Source organism: Haliotis rufescens, unplaced genomic scaffold (assembly GCF_023055435.1).
Source record: "Haliotis rufescens isolate VD_foot unplaced genomic scaffold, xgHalRufe1.0.p SCAF_21, whole genome shotgun sequence".
In the NCBI taxonomy this organism is placed as follows: Eukaryota; Metazoa; Mollusca; class Gastropoda; order Lepetellida; family Haliotidae; genus Haliotis; species Haliotis rufescens.
Window position 1 is genome coordinate 2,604,333 of NW_025963902.1, and position 16,045 is coordinate 2,620,377.

General features: G+C 39.3%; 1 protein-coding gene across 3 annotated transcripts in view; it reads right to left on the reverse strand.

Moving 5' to 3' along the window:
* Positions 1-9,607, reverse strand: part of LOC124133441 (argininosuccinate lyase-like) — a 37,601-nt gene extending 27,994 nt beyond the window's left edge. For 2 of the 3 annotated variants that reach the window (XM_048401094.1, XM_048401092.1), the window contains exon 1: positions 9,279-9,607. The gene's annotated coding sequence lies outside the window, so the exon portion shown is untranslated. Of the gene's footprint in view, positions 1-544; positions 675-9,278 lie in introns of those variants that run through there. The other variant, XM_048401093.1, reaches the window with a different exon arrangement.
* Positions 9,608-16,045: the final 6,438 nt, after the last annotated feature.

The following is a 16,045-nucleotide window of genomic DNA, read 5'->3' on the forward strand; positions in this document are numbered from 1 at the left end:
GTCACCGGAAACTTTTTCTCAGATTAAAAAATATCATTGCATTAAGCTGGATAAACGGAAACCACATTAATAAAAAGTAGGGATGGATATTGGAATTAAAGTGTATCACAATATTTTACAATGCACAATCAGAAGCAATTTGAATCATCAGTGCAGGAAATGAAGTTCATAAATGGAACAAAACAAGCTGCTGGAACAGGATAACTTACTTACTTACTTACACTTGGAGGTTTAACGTGCGCTTTCCGACTGGAGCGTATTTCGCAGACGGAACAGGATAACATTTACTCATTCAATAAAGATACAAGGATGCACCCACAAAGTGATGACTTGGTGTTACACCACTGCCACAGAAGAACTCCAGAATGCGAACTTGCATTTTGGAATTAGAGAAGTATTTCGAAGGTACATGTATTTGGCAAGTGAATAACATTAAACATAATAAAAATCACAATTTGAAATCACCCGGTATACCAAGCACTAAAACATTTCCCAAACAACAACCGGGGACATAGCAGTGCAACAGAACAAAGCTGACACTTACAGAATATCTGCAGCCTCCGTACCAGTGTCCCTGCTGCCTACTGTGCTGTCAGACAAGTGACAAATTTCGTTCCATGTGTGGAGTGTCGACACATTTGATTGAAAATCAATGGCTGATATTGGCTGTGCCTGTGTGATGTGACTGTGCACGAGCATGTTATAGAGGATAAATCAACTAACAGCTCTGCCTCTGACAAATAAACCAAGTCATTGCCAACCGGAACCAATCAATTATGATTTTATTAATAAGTAGGACTGATACCATATGCTCTAACATGCACGCCAGTTGTCTCCCTTTGACTATATGGCCCCACATTTTATTGCCCTGTCTGAAAGGAACATATTTCATTTAAAAAAAATTATATTCACAAAAAATATCAAAAAGGAACCAAGAGACTTTCTTCATTTGCTCAAACTGAAATAATCTAGACTTACCAAACATAATAGACTTATTGCATACTGTATTCGACGTAATAAGCGTCCCGCTCTAATAAGCGCCCACAGCGATAATTGCTAACATATTGACTAGTGAACAATCCCAATTAGCACCCCTTCCGATTGATCAATGTACACAAGACTTATTTATTCGCATATAATATGCACCCTTAATTATGGGCAATGAAATTCTGGAAAAATATATACATTTACATTCAGGCTGTCAGCATAAACCACGAAATTTATTTTGCAACTCTGTTTTTTCCACCAAAATAATATTCTAGTTAGAGCCCCCTATTTCTAATTTTGAGAGCGCCCTGTGTGCTTATTACGTCGGATACGGTATATTTGTTTCAAGGTCTGCATAACACGCTACCGTATAAATGTTGTGCTGGGCACTCATAAAGATTACTTGCAGACTGGTTGAAAGGTTGGTCAAGGACGTTTAATACAACGACTACATTAAGTATAATACAAGCTGTTCTGTATATTGATGTAGTCATAAACTTATCATATTACAGTACTCAAGTACTTTCGCAAATATAAAAAATGGTGCCATGGCACTGTAGCTCACCTGAATATGATAACGTGGAACGGGGCAAACGGAAGCTGTAAGTATCGGAGGGACACACGATTTCGCCAAAATTAATGTAAATTTAACTGAATGAAATTTTGATTAAAATTGATAAAATAGATTTTGAGATTACAAACATGAGTCCAGATATACAATGAACACTTTTTATTACCGATGGTGTAACAACAGGATTAACTTGCATAATTTAATATGTATTTGTTGATATTCTATTTCCGATGATGATGAGACGTAGTTTCAGGTTGGAGGTCAGGCTTATCTACTAGACATAACGTTTTGAAACAGATTTCAAGGACCAAGTTCCTTGGCTTATCTATGAGATCAGCTTATCTACAGTCATATACGGTAATGAATTGAACATGATATGACGTCATCACAAGGAGAAACATGTCTGCTAATGACTGCTCCCTCAGTTTCCCACTTTCAGTGCAGAAGAAATTTACAGAGTAAATATGTATTTTGAGAGAATTTAAGAGCATGGTCAAAAGAAGGTAAAATATTAAAATATGGCAACAACAAAATAGCTTATCCCACAACTAGCAGAATAGATACCAAATTTCAATACATTTTTACAAACATTGACTCAGTTATGGCCATAAATAGCTTTCAATATGGCTGCCGTGTGAGTTCAAACGATATCTCTTGTGAAAATCAGTTTGAAATTATAACACACTTATAGGCACAATCTTGGCAGCTAATGGATAGACCTCAGTGGAAACAACTCATGCTTTCAAAAAGACCAAGAAGGCAAAACTATCTCCCCAACACATTTACCGGCCAACTGATCATGTATGTGTCGATAAAATCTGTGCACATATTTAGGTCAAAACAACAGTGATCGAGAGGAGTGAGTGAGTACGATTTACGCCGCTTTTAGCAATATTCCAGCAATATCACGGCGGGGGACACCAGAAATGGGCTTCACACATTGTACCCATGTAGGGAATTGAACCCGGGTCTTCAGCGTGACAAGCAAACGCTTTAACCACTAGGGTGATCGAGGGGAGGTAACATCAAACACAACAGTTTGGAAAAGTGCAACAGTCCTTACCACAGCTCCAGATAACTGTTTGAGCTGTTGAGATTTTACTCTAGGGTTTCTATTTTAATTAGGTTATTACATTTTTCATTTGGTAACATTTTTTTCACTCATATATTCATCACTCTGTTGTTTTTTTCCAAAATTAGTGAACATTTTAAGATTTCAAAAAAATGAAATAATGTTACAGATGTATATAACTGTTCTAAATATATAGGCTTGACCCGGAATGTAAATTAGCTCGTAATTGTGTTTCGGAAATTAGCTCCTTTGTACGCATGCTGAAAAAGCTTCATTGAGTATTTCCACGTGTTTTTTTTACATTTTAGTATTTCATTTAATGCATGCGTTTCTGTACACAAGTTTATTGAAAGTAATTGGGTTTTAAATATTTTGTGGGGGTATTTTACGCAAATATGATGCTTATCTGTAGCTCTGCCTTACCATTGCAACATTTGGGCAGACGTCAAACTTCCATAGTTACGATATATAAAATTGTATTGTTTTCATCTGGATTTTTTTTTAAAGTTTCTGACAGTACATTTTGGGCAAAAAAATTGAACCCTCCCACAAAAGGTCTTGCCTTCTATGAATAACAATAAGAAATCATCTTCAAGTGAACATTGATAACATGTTTTGAAAGTGCATGAAAGCCACATATATAATGTATACCGTTATTTATCTAGACCTGCTCAGAGGTCGATTATCCTTGCAAACAGCTGTAGCCGATGTTACTAAAAACTCCAAATGGGATTAAATTTCCTATTTCATCTTAATAAAGTCATAACCATAAATGTGATGGCTAGGTCGGGGTGACTCATGTCACTGATAACAAGCATGAAATACTCATATCCTCCGCCAATATGACATGTCCGGTTGTGTGCAATGCATTAGCTCCTGTGAACTATGTTCACTGGGCCTTTTTGTAGATGGCCTAATTGCAGCACTAAAAAAAGTTATTACTGGTGTTGTTTTGCCATCTGCAGTTTATGATCCGTGTCCATGACACTTTTGGAGGAACATACACACAAGCAACGCAGAACTTACCAACAAGAAAGGAAATGTATTCAATACTGCGAGATGACATTATGTGCGAAGTTTGGTGAAGAAATATGGTACAGTTTTCAAGATCTGCTCCGGAAACGAGGACTACCGACATTTTCAGTCTAAGTCAAAGTCGTTGCCATGGAAACTTTTAAATCCCAAACTATCATAAGGCATCAGTTCACCACTAGACCTATCTATGTGCCAAGTTTGGTGAAGAAATATGGTACGGTTTTCAAGATCTGCTCCGTAAATGAAATGTGAAGGACGGACGGACGCCACCCATTCCTATATCCCGGCCCCTCCCACTTCTTGGTGGGGGATAAAAAGGACCATCAAACATGAAGAGGCCATTATGTTTGAATAAACATTATTGCACATTAATTAGTATTAACAGTTCCCTGACAAATAGTCTAAGAGGTACATGTGTGTAATAATTGTTATCGGTGCTAACTTGTTGACATGACCGAGAGCTTGGCTGCGGGAATGTTTTATGACAGAGATGGGGTCACTCTTGTGAAGTAGCCCACTCCCACACACTTGATAAGAAGTCCAGTAGACCCCATTGGCATGTTATTTGTTTGTTTGTTTGTTTGTTTGTTTGTTTGTTTAAATCGTACTCAGCAATATTCCAGCTATATGACGGCGGCCTGTAAATAATTGAGTCTGGACCAGACAATCCAGTGCTAGATATCATGAGCAACGATCAAGGCAATTGAGATATGATGACATGCATCAACCATTTCAGCGAGCCTGACAACCCGATCCCGTTAGTCACCTCTTACGACAAGTATATTCGCTTTTTACAGCAAGCATGGGTTGCTGAAGATCTATTCTACCCCGGATCTTCATGGGTCCGAACACATTTCTGGTTTCCCCCGCCGTGATATTGCTGGAATACCCATCCACCCACTCACTCACTCACTTATGTGTCCAATTGGCATGTACCTGTGATACTACAGTAATAGAGGCACTATTGGGGCTATTTTCACTATTGCAATAGTGCCCCATATTATTGCAATAGTACTGCAATAGCAGTAAACCAACTTAAATGCTTGATAATTATTATATCAATAAACTTAATAGAAATGAATAAAATATTGCTGACAATCTCAAAGATGGCCATTCTCCTTCCTGTCCCTACACAAACCAAAGGGGAGGTAACTCTAATATGAAGTCGGTGGAGTCCTTGCTAACCAACACACACTCAGGTTCAAAATTCACATAATGTATGTATTTTTTTTATCTAATTGCAACTATTGCAACTATTGATTATTATGCATTCTATCGATGAACCTATTGGTATTTTCAAGTTCCTATTGATATACATGTAGTACGATCATAAGGCAAACAATTGCCGTATATATTGTGAGAAATGCTGTTTAGAAACTGCAGATATACCGTAAACCACAGGATAGCGATTGGTGCCTTAACACATATTATGTTTTTTGTTCAAATTCACTGCTCATATTCATCACGACAAACATATTTCGTTCTCGTCCAGAGATCTAGAATAGCTCAGAACTAGAACATCTATAATTTCTGTGTTGAACTGCATTGGATAAATCGTGGACATTCCGCTGTATCGTTTTATGAAGATGTGAAGACGACATGGCAGGTAGGTTTTGAAACCAAAGACCTACGCGTGCGTTGAAAAGTCTTGGAATCGTTTGATAGATATTTATTACCATTAAAACTTACGTCCTTGTTGTCAAACGGTCAACGTGGGTGGGTGTTTACATGACGTTACCCGTTTACGCATTAACCAATGAAATGTGTGTGTTATCATGACGTCATACTGACTTGTCAGAGCACTCGTATAAGCTCCGCCCACTTGAGTGCAGTAGTTCCTACCGCAGATGCCCCTATAAACCCTATTTCACCTCACCTAGCTCACCCTCATCCAGCCTCACATAATGTACATGTGTATCAACTTAAGTATTGGGTATTCATGCTTTTGTTGCCTTTGGATATTCACATGCACATGTCCCGGTATGGGATTCGAACCAAGGACCTTCTGATCCGAGGTCAGACGCCTTGTCCACATGACCAAAGAGGTTAACCCAGTCAGCAAGCTGACAAGGTAAGGATGTCATCTGTAGGATGATTCCACACCCTGCTACATACTCCCCCGTCAACAGAAGGCACGTCCCAGGCCGCATAGTAGGGTACTGAGACTTATTTTGCTCAAATTTGATATGAACGTGCTCAGCCCGACGTTGGGGGCCAATGTAGCGGCCATAAAGTCCCGTGATGGGATTTGAACCACGGACCTTCTGATCCGAGGTCGGACGCCTTGTCCACATGACCAAAGTGGTTAGGATGTCATCTGTAGGATGACTCCACGCCCTGCTACACACAGTATGTACAATTAATAACCATGAGCTGTTGTTACCTAATCCTCATTTTCAGCAGCTGCTGTTGTATAAGTCATACCTGGAATCATATTACTCTATGTTGATAATGAATACATATCAGACAGCTGGGAAATACAAGAATATGATGGCAGTCATAGAGATTATTACACGAGTTCGAGTATGTGTGTCATACTAATTTTATGAAACGAGGGTATAAATTCTTGTATTTCCCACACAATGCCATCTGGATGACAAGAACAATACAATGGTGTGTGTGAAATGATATTTGCACCAGCGAACATAGGATTTTTATTAACCATGTGGGTAATAAATAGAAGATATTATGTGTCTTGTGAAATATCTTGTTTCTCTCATCTCATGACAGGGGAGGGGCAGTGGGGTAGCCCAGTGGTTGAAGCGTTCACTCGTCATGCCGAAGACCTAGGTTCAATTACTCATATGGGTACAATGTGTGAAGCCCGTTTCTGCGGTCCCTAGCCATGATATTGCTGGAATTTTGCTTAAAAGATCACTCATGACGGGAGAGAAGAAATATTTTCAATTGTTGCGACGCCGCTTTTAACAGAAGTCAGTATTATCACAATGTGTCAGCTAAATGTTGGAGGAAAGCCTGAAGTGATGAAGGTCTCAGATGTTTACCAGCTTGGTGAAACTAATGACCATGGGTATGAGGCTGACAAACCTAGAAACATAAATGGGGCAAACCGGGATTCAAACCCATAGCCATAGGTTTCTGACGTGCCCAAGGGATGCAACTCTGCCCAGCAAATTGTGCATCCTTAGACGACCTGGCCACCCATGCCCCCTGTGGGTAATGACAATGTTTGTCTGTTTGATGTTAAATGCCGCTGTCAGCATTCATGCTGCTGTGTGAAGGATGCCAGACACAAGCATACCTCGATCTCCATCCATCTCATTAAAACCGGATCTTTTATGATACTGCTTTGCACGAAGATTTGATGACGTCTACACAGGAGCTCAGGCATTAGGTGAACTTTTGTGATGATGACCAGGGTCTTAGACAGTTAAAGCAAGCAAAGCATTCAAAAGCATATCTGTTTCCTGAATGTCAAAACTGAATCTGAGAGTTCAGAGTGCAAAAAAATAAAACCACGCTGTTATATTGTTGTGGCTATTTTACAGTGTTTTCTAGCACCATCTCCACCAGTAAGGGCGTATAATCAAGAGGTCTGTCGTGTTCTGAGGCAGTTTCTCTTTTGCTATTACATATAATTATAAAAAAAAAATCCTTATCGAGGTGGTAAAGAAATGAAGCTGAATCGTTATTAGAAGCTGACATCTGATTGGCTCTAGCTGGAACCTGCGCATTCTTCAGCAAGATCGGGCGGTTAGTCCACTTAGGGTTCACATGATGCAACCTTCTGTGAAGGTGTCCCCACATCTTCATGCACAGGCTATCATCAAAAACTGTTTACTATGTTTATCTAGTCTGTCATACAGACCCTGAAACAAATATATCTAATACAGCCAATGCAAGTCTATAATGTTTGGCAAGTCTAGATTACTGCAGTGTCTGAAAATGAAAAAAATCTCTGGGCTCCTTTTTATTATATTTCATAACTATAATTTAACAAAAGTTTTTTTCTGTGAAATATGTTCATTTCAGAGACTAGATGTTAGTCTAATGTAACAATAATGTTTCTCATCAAAAACCTTTTTTCTTATCGTATTTCGATATAAGAATGAAATTGGATGATAAATAAAATCTCTCTCGTGTCTTTTGATATCAAATATATCAACACTCATTAATAAAAGTAGAAAAACACGATATCAAATATATCAACACTCGTTAATAAAAGTGGAAAAACTTTTCAACTTTTATCAACTCGAGTTGATAGATCTATATTTGATATCAAAAGATACTTGGGTGAGATCCTCGATAAAATAGTACTTAAAAGATCCGATTTGAATGAAATTGTCTGTAACACAGCTACTTTGAGGGCGATTTTGTGATTTTACTAATCATGCACTTAACTTTTTAGAAGATACATCACATCAGTATTTATCATAGCCAGCTAGTGACCTGACTGACCTCTATCACCTCTAGCCGAGAGTCTAATGGGGGCCGAGGCTACAGTCTGGACCATCCCCACTCCAGTAATGAGCCAGTACTGGGCTACTCAATGATCTGATAGAACTCAGGGACTCCAGTAATGAGCCAGTACTGGGCTACTCAATGATCTGATAGAACTCAGGGACTCCAGTAATGAGCCAGTACTGGGCTACTCAATGATCTTTAGAACTCAGGGACTTCAGTAATAAGCCAGTACTGGGCCACTCAATGATCTGGTAGAACTCAGGGACTTCAGTGATGAGCCAGTACTAGGCTACTCAATGATCTTTAGAACTCAGGGACTTCAGTAATAAGCCAGTACTGGGCCACTCAATGATCTTGTAGAACTCAGGGACTTCAGTAATAAGCCAGTACTGGGCCACTCAATGATCTGGTAGAACTCAAAACTGTTTACTATGTTTATCTAGTCTGTCATACAGACCCTGAAACAAATATATCTAATACAGCCAATGCAAGTCTATAATGTTTGGCAAGTCTAGATTACTGCAGTGTCTGAAAATGAAAAAAATCTCTGGGCTCCTTTTTATTATATTTCAAAACTATAATTTAACAAAAGTTTTTTTCTGTGAAATATGTTCATTTCAGAGACTAGATGTTAGTCTAATGTAACAATAATGTTTCTCATCAAAAACCTTTTTTCTTATCGTATTTCGATATAAGAATGAAATTGGATGATAAATAAAATCTCTCTCGTGTCTTTTGATATCAAATATATCAACACTCATTAATAAAAGTAGAAAAACACGATATCAAATATATCAACACTCGTTAATAAAAGTGGAAAAACTTTTCAACTTTTATCATCTCGAGTTGATAGATCTATATTTGATATCAAAAGACACTTGGGTGAGATCCTCGATAAAATAGTACTTAAAAGATCCGATTTGAATGAAATTGTCTGTAACACAGCTACTTTGAGGGCGATTTTGTGATTTTAGTAATCATGCACTTAACTTTTTAGAAGATACATCACATCAGTATTTATCATAGCCAGCTAGTGACCTGACTGACCTCTATCACCTCTAGCCGAGAGTCTGATGGGGGCCTAGGCTACAGTCTGGACCATCCCCCACATCTCCACTGATCTCCATCGACCGCGGTCCTCGGGGACATCCAACTCCCAGTTGATGAATAGGAAAATACGGTACTCACCTTTGTAAGTCTCTCGGGTCTGCAAACTCCTTCCTAGGAAAGATCAGCAACAGTCAGTGTGATGTCAACTCGAGACACAGTCTTCCCGATCCGAGTACCCCGATGGCGAGTCGATTCTACGTAAACAACGGTAAAGTCGTTAGACTATTAGGCACCTACACATGGACAGCTGTTGTGTGCTGTTATTTGACAATTGCCGTCGATGACACCGCCTAAAAACCTGTCTTAATAAATATGCCAATGACAACGTGCACTGTAAAACTCGATACTTAACCAAACTGCAGTCTGAAGTTTGCAAACTCACTCGCGTACGGCCTTGACATAGGCCCTTGAATCTTAACCCGGAAGTAAATAAGCGCGAATAAATCTAGACTTGCTTCGCGTCCTAAATAGGCATCCTCCTTGACAGTCTGCTCTATTTCTGCATGTGCTTACTGTTGTTCTGTGTATTGTAACTGATACAAGTGTTGAAGCTGAATGGTGGTCATTTTGGTCACATTCTAAACGTGTTCTTTTCTCTCAACAATTTAATTAATCCCATATCATCGGATCTCAGTACATTTGGCTAACATCCATTTTTATTAATGTGATTTTATCTTTTTCTCAAAGAAGTGAGTGGCCCAGAGTGAGTTTGGTTAACCCCCTGGATGCCAGAGGGACATATATGTCCCTCCTCTACAGCCCTCACTTTGAAGTCGAATAAAATTCAAAATACGTCACCCACACAAATACACTTTACAGTTTTGAATAAGGTGGGAAATTTCCTGTTCTGTAATATCACCCACTGGCATTTTAGGCCAAGCAAAAGTACTGAACATGACCTCTGAAAATTAGGTACATCGTAAATGTCGCCATTTTTTACACATTACTAAATCACCACTCACGGCGTTATTTACAGCATGTTTTGAAATCTAAATTTCGGATATTTACTCGGAGAAATGAATTTCAAAAATAGCATATTAGTGATCACGGGTATCTGTCTTTTATGAAATCACCAATGATCATTCCAAAACGTCTCCGATAACCCTAGAATCGTTTAGAATGTTTTGGAAAAAACGAAAACACGAACGCCGAAGCGAACTTTCCGCCATATTGGATAGTGTTTACAAAATCACGTTTCATGTACACCGGTTATGAGACGCCTGTAACATCACGTATATTTCAAACTTATCTGCGATACCTACATCCTTGAATTCCTCATACATTTTAGAATCAAATGACCATGCAGTGGTCTTTGTCACCAATACAAAGTGGCTAGATGAAATCAAGCAAAATAAGTTAGGTGTGAAAACGAACGCTGTGCTCGAAAAACTGCACATGGTTGAAATGTAAACAAAGCCAAATTCAGATTTTACACAGTGTAGCATATTCTCCTATGTTGAGCTATCCATTCGTCTATTCGTTCAAGATATTGGCTCAACATTTTCAGAATATGCATGGGAAGAGAATCGTAGGAAGAATAAGGGAATTTCAAATAGGTACATTGCAAGTTGTTTTTCTGACGCACATGAAGTGAAGGTTGTGCGAGAATATCTCGCCGCTTTTAACAGTATTACAGTTATATCGCGGCGTGTCAGCTTAATGTGGGAGGAAAGCCCGAAGTGATGCAGGTCTCAGACATTTACCACTTCAGTGAAACCCACGAGCACGGGTATGGTGCTGACAAACCTAGAAACATAATCGGGGCGAACCGGGAATCAAGCCCACAATCATAGGTTTCTGGCACGCACAAGGGACGAAACTCTGCACAGCGAATCGCGGCGCCTTAGACGACTGGGCCACCCTTCCCCCCTGTGGCCCAGAGTACAACACATAAGACAGATGCACATATATATTATGTGTGGACAACATAATTAACAATTACCTGAAATTTAAAGTATTCACCAAAGTAAAGTATATCTAACGAAGATATGTCCTTTTTATATTTTTTTCTCTACTCTCTCTATAAACAGACATATAAACAACAATTGATATCCATATTAAAAAAATATTTAAGTTTGAATGTTCACAAGGTAATTGATCATGAGGAATAATGCCGTCACCGTCACGTTGTTCCTGAATCTATAAACTGCACGACATCATCAACAAATGACAATATCTTGACATCAATATATTCATTGACCAAAAACGTCCACGAATGTAATTCTTTTGTAAAATCTTTCTTAATAAAAATTATGAAAGAAATATTCTTTCGTAACATGATGTTTATAGGTTCTATTGTACAGGGAGTCTGTAAAAGATGCAGAGTTGCGTCCCTTAGCTGTGCCAGCTCTGTCATCTTCAAGTTTGTCATCCTCCTCAATAAACGCTAGACTTGATTTAAGGTTAAATGTAATATTTCACAAAATGAGGTATATGGGTTTAGTTCAATTTAGCTTAGTTCGTTGGTTGGTTTGTTGTTTTACGCCGCACTCAGCAATATTCCAGCTATATGACGGCGGACTGTAAATAATCAAGTCTGGACCAGACAATCCAGTGATTAATATCATGAGCATCGATCCACGCCGTCGGGGTACGATTACACGCAATCAACCAAGTTACCGAGCTCGACTACCCGATCCATTTAGTAGCCTCTTACAACTAGCATAGGCTGCTGTGCACCAACTAAGCCCGATTCGACGAGTAACATGTCAATTTCGACATTAGCGGTCGCCGATACACAGCTACAAACCCCTCATTTAGTAACGTCTGGCCCTGTCTCTGCAACGTTTTCAAAAAAATATTCTGGCCCAGACTCGATTATTGTTGTCAAATAGATGAATTATTGATGAGTGTGCCGTTAAATAACAAAGAAAGATCGATAAATGCATGACCAAGTGTCAAACAAACACAAATGTACGAAACAGAATGACGTCATTAAGTTACCCTCCAATAATATTATATTTTACGTACGCTTCTGTTCCTTTAGGTAGGCCAAACGTATTTTTAACAATCACCATTCCATCTTTCTCTCAGGTGTACTATCATATTCAAACTGAGAATGTAACCTCGTGCCCAGTATCACACACACAGTGTAATGCTTCAATTGTGATAATTTAGTTGGGAAATGTTTCGAGGTTCTGACAGCCTCGAGTATCCAGTATTATATCTCCAATCTGTTATGATACCTACATGAAAAACTGGATAATCGAATATGAAGTTCTGAGTGCATGCAGTGGTGTTTGAATCCCCATTCCAATGTATCAGTGAGTGAGTGAGTTGTGCTTAACGCCGCTTTTAACAGTATTCCAGGCCAGTTATATCACGGCGTGTCAGCTTAATGTGGGGGGAAAGCCCGAAGTGATGCAGGTCTTAGACGTTTACCACTTCGGTGAAACCCACGACGACGGGTATGGTGCTGACAAACCTAGAAACATAATCGGGGCGAACCGGGATTCAAACCCACAATCATAGGTTTCTGGCGTGCCCATCCCATGATCTCCTCATTAGAGACAACAAAACCTGCTGGTATACATTTCACTTAAATTAAAACAATTTGCATATATACGCATATGTTTAAAATACAGACAAATACTACGGAAACAAATCCGTACATTTAGATTGAGTAAAATTTAAAATAATAAAATGCTCTTGATATTAAACGTCGATTGGGTACCCCAAATATTCGTGTAATACTTTAAGTGACGTATGAGAAATCTCGATCTGCGGTTATCCTATTGTCCTATTTCGCTAGGTTTCAAACATAACCGTTTTTATCACCCACGTGGTGAAGATACGAGTGGTAAGATACTAATTCCGTACGTCACACGTGCGTCCACTCTCCTACCCAGAGTTCCTTGCGGCCGGCAGCCAGCCAGCATAGTACCTCTGCCACAGGCCAGCGCCCACACTCCGTCGCAGTGGTCACTCAGCATAACACCACTGCCACAGGCTAATTTGCATATCACGTGACCGGACTTTTCTCTTGTTTGTAAACAAACGCGCTTTTTCAAAAATCAGTATAGAACGGACTAATGCAAGTATTTGGTATATGCTTTACATATTGTTTTGCATAATTTTATAGATATGCTACTACAACTGCGACAGTGAGTTGCATGACAATATATATTTATACATCAAAGTGACCGTATCGCTAGCTCTCCGTTGGGCTTCGATGACAGCACGTGGAGCCGTACAACCAATGTAAACAAAGGATAACTACGCAAAAACAAGTAGATTTTCACGTTTTAGGATACTTTCTTAATGAACCGTAACCATTCTTTGACATTTGTTTACCACAATGTAAAAGCTTGACAAAAATGAAACGGATGAACAGCATATGCAATATCTTGAATGGACTGTGAAAGATGTGACGAATCGTCACATGGCGCTGGCCTGTGGCAGAGGTACTATGCTAGCTAGCTGCCGGCCGCATGGAACTGGGTAGGAGAGTGGCCAGCGCCATGTGACGATTCGTCACATCTTTCAAAGTCCATTCAAGATATTGCATATGCTTTTCATCTGTTTCATGTTTGACAAGTTTACACATTTTCGTAAACAAATGTCAAAGAACGGTTACGGTTCTTTAAGAAAGTATTCTAAAACGTGAACATCTACTTGTTTCTGCGTATTTATCCTTTGTTTACATTGGTTGTACGGCTCCACGTGCTGTCATCGAAGCCCAACGGAGAGCTAGCGATACGGTCACTTTGATGTATAAATATATTTTATCATGCAACTCACTGTCGCAGCTGTAGTAGCATATTTATATAATTATGCAAAACAATATGTAAAGCGCTCCCAAATACTTGCATTAGTCCGTTCTATACTGATTTTTGAAAAAGCGCGTTTGTTTACAAACAAGAGAAAAGTCCGGTCACGTGATATGTTAATTAGCCTGTGGCAGTGGTGTTATGCTGAGTCACCACTGCGACGGAGTGTGACGTGCGTCGTACAAGGTTGACCTTGTATTATTCGTTTTGATTGGATAACCGTGACCTCTGTCACACCGGAACTACTTTTTTATTCATAAAAAAAATCACGAGACGTCATTCACTTGTACAACAACAAGGCAGAAATGAAGGAATCTCACACACTTTATTAAACCAAACAATTTCGTCACACGCATCAAATTCACTTTGCATTCTATATTAGTAATGCATAGAGCTACCTTATACTATCGAGCTATACCCATATGCAATGTACGACTACCGATAGATCGAGGGTCCCTATGAGAATGACACACCCGACCACTTTCGCGACTTTCAGATTTAACGTAAAAGGTTGAGCGTCGTGAAATGAAGCCACTTTACACTATCTGGACACATATGTAGACTTACGTTGGATGTCCCATGCCATCAGTGTTCCCATTCTAAGCTTATTTTGTGACATTGCTTCCGGAGGTGTTTGTTCATGAATGAGGATACACTACTGCACGGCCAGATCACTCAAAGTGAACAGATCCGATACAACTCATTCGAAAAAAGTGTGCCTTGCTTAATTTTTTTGGGTCCAAACATCCCAAATGTGAACATAATATTCCCTATTGACCTCTCCCGTAAAACGCTGCGAGTAGATCACGGTTGTCTTTTCTTATTCCGAGTGTGACCTTGGCCTTCGTTCGAAGCTGTCACTGACGTGTAAGCAGACTTGAGTTTGTTGATTTTCACGTCTTCAGTACAGGGTCATACAGTTAACATAAACGTATTCGGCGAGCACTCGGATTTCACTCTTCCCAAATGGTACAGACAGGATATTAATTCCGCTGATAGATCAAGGAAACCGAACTATTTTGATTGCACAGCCGGGAACCCGTCGATGCGAAAGAACGAGATTCAAATCGCGGCGCTAATTGGCTTTTTAAAGTATTCTTACAGTTGTCATGCGTACTACAACAATACGCTTGACTTACCTTAAGTTGAATCAATACTTTAAATAAGATCTTGAGCGTTGATGCTGTCATGTTTGCACACACAACATCAGGAACAAGTTGTTAATGCGTATGTATAGAAATGTCAACAATGCCTATATTTGGGCATATATCAATATCCATGCGCAACCAGATTTGCATCCGATTTCAGCTTGGTCTGTTCACGAACGAAATGTGTTATGTATTTACACTTAAATACATATTTTAGGTGCATGGGTAATAAATATAATACCACACTCATTCTCGTTAGATACCTTTTTTACGAAACTCGTGAACTTTCTATGGTGTCTAACCTCGCTTTCGCTCTGTCAGATACCATATATAGTCCACTCGTTTCTTAAAAATGATATCTAATGAAAATGAGTGTAGTATTCTTTATTTATTACCCACGAGGGCAAACATATCAGGGTTAAAAAGACCATATGTGCCCTAGGGTCATATCACGTCACGAGACAACAGTGTATTATTTCGGTCATCCGGACGGCATTGTTGACGTCATTCGAATAATAATTAAATTTTCGTTGTGTTCATTGAAATTCCTGTATTCTGATTAGCTGAATTGGTCACGTGTTATTGCATTCATTTCCCACTGAATGTAAAAAAGTAAGCCACGCCAACCGAGGCGCACTACTTTTATTACTGCGGAATGTCGGGGAAATCCCAATATTACAATCGAGGGAATTCCCTTTCTGCTCACGTGTATCGTCATGCACAGGACATTTAGCGACTTTCATGCATATTCATTGTCCAAACTACCCTTTGAAACCGAAGGCCGAGAATGAATGAAACAGCAAACGTGCAGGCTCGCTCGCCTGTTTTTTTTCTGCTCGCCTCGGTTCAACTTTCATGTCTTCGGGTTTCATTTCTAACTAGCATTTTTCCAACTGTGTTTTACCGTAATCAGGGAAGTAATGTTTGA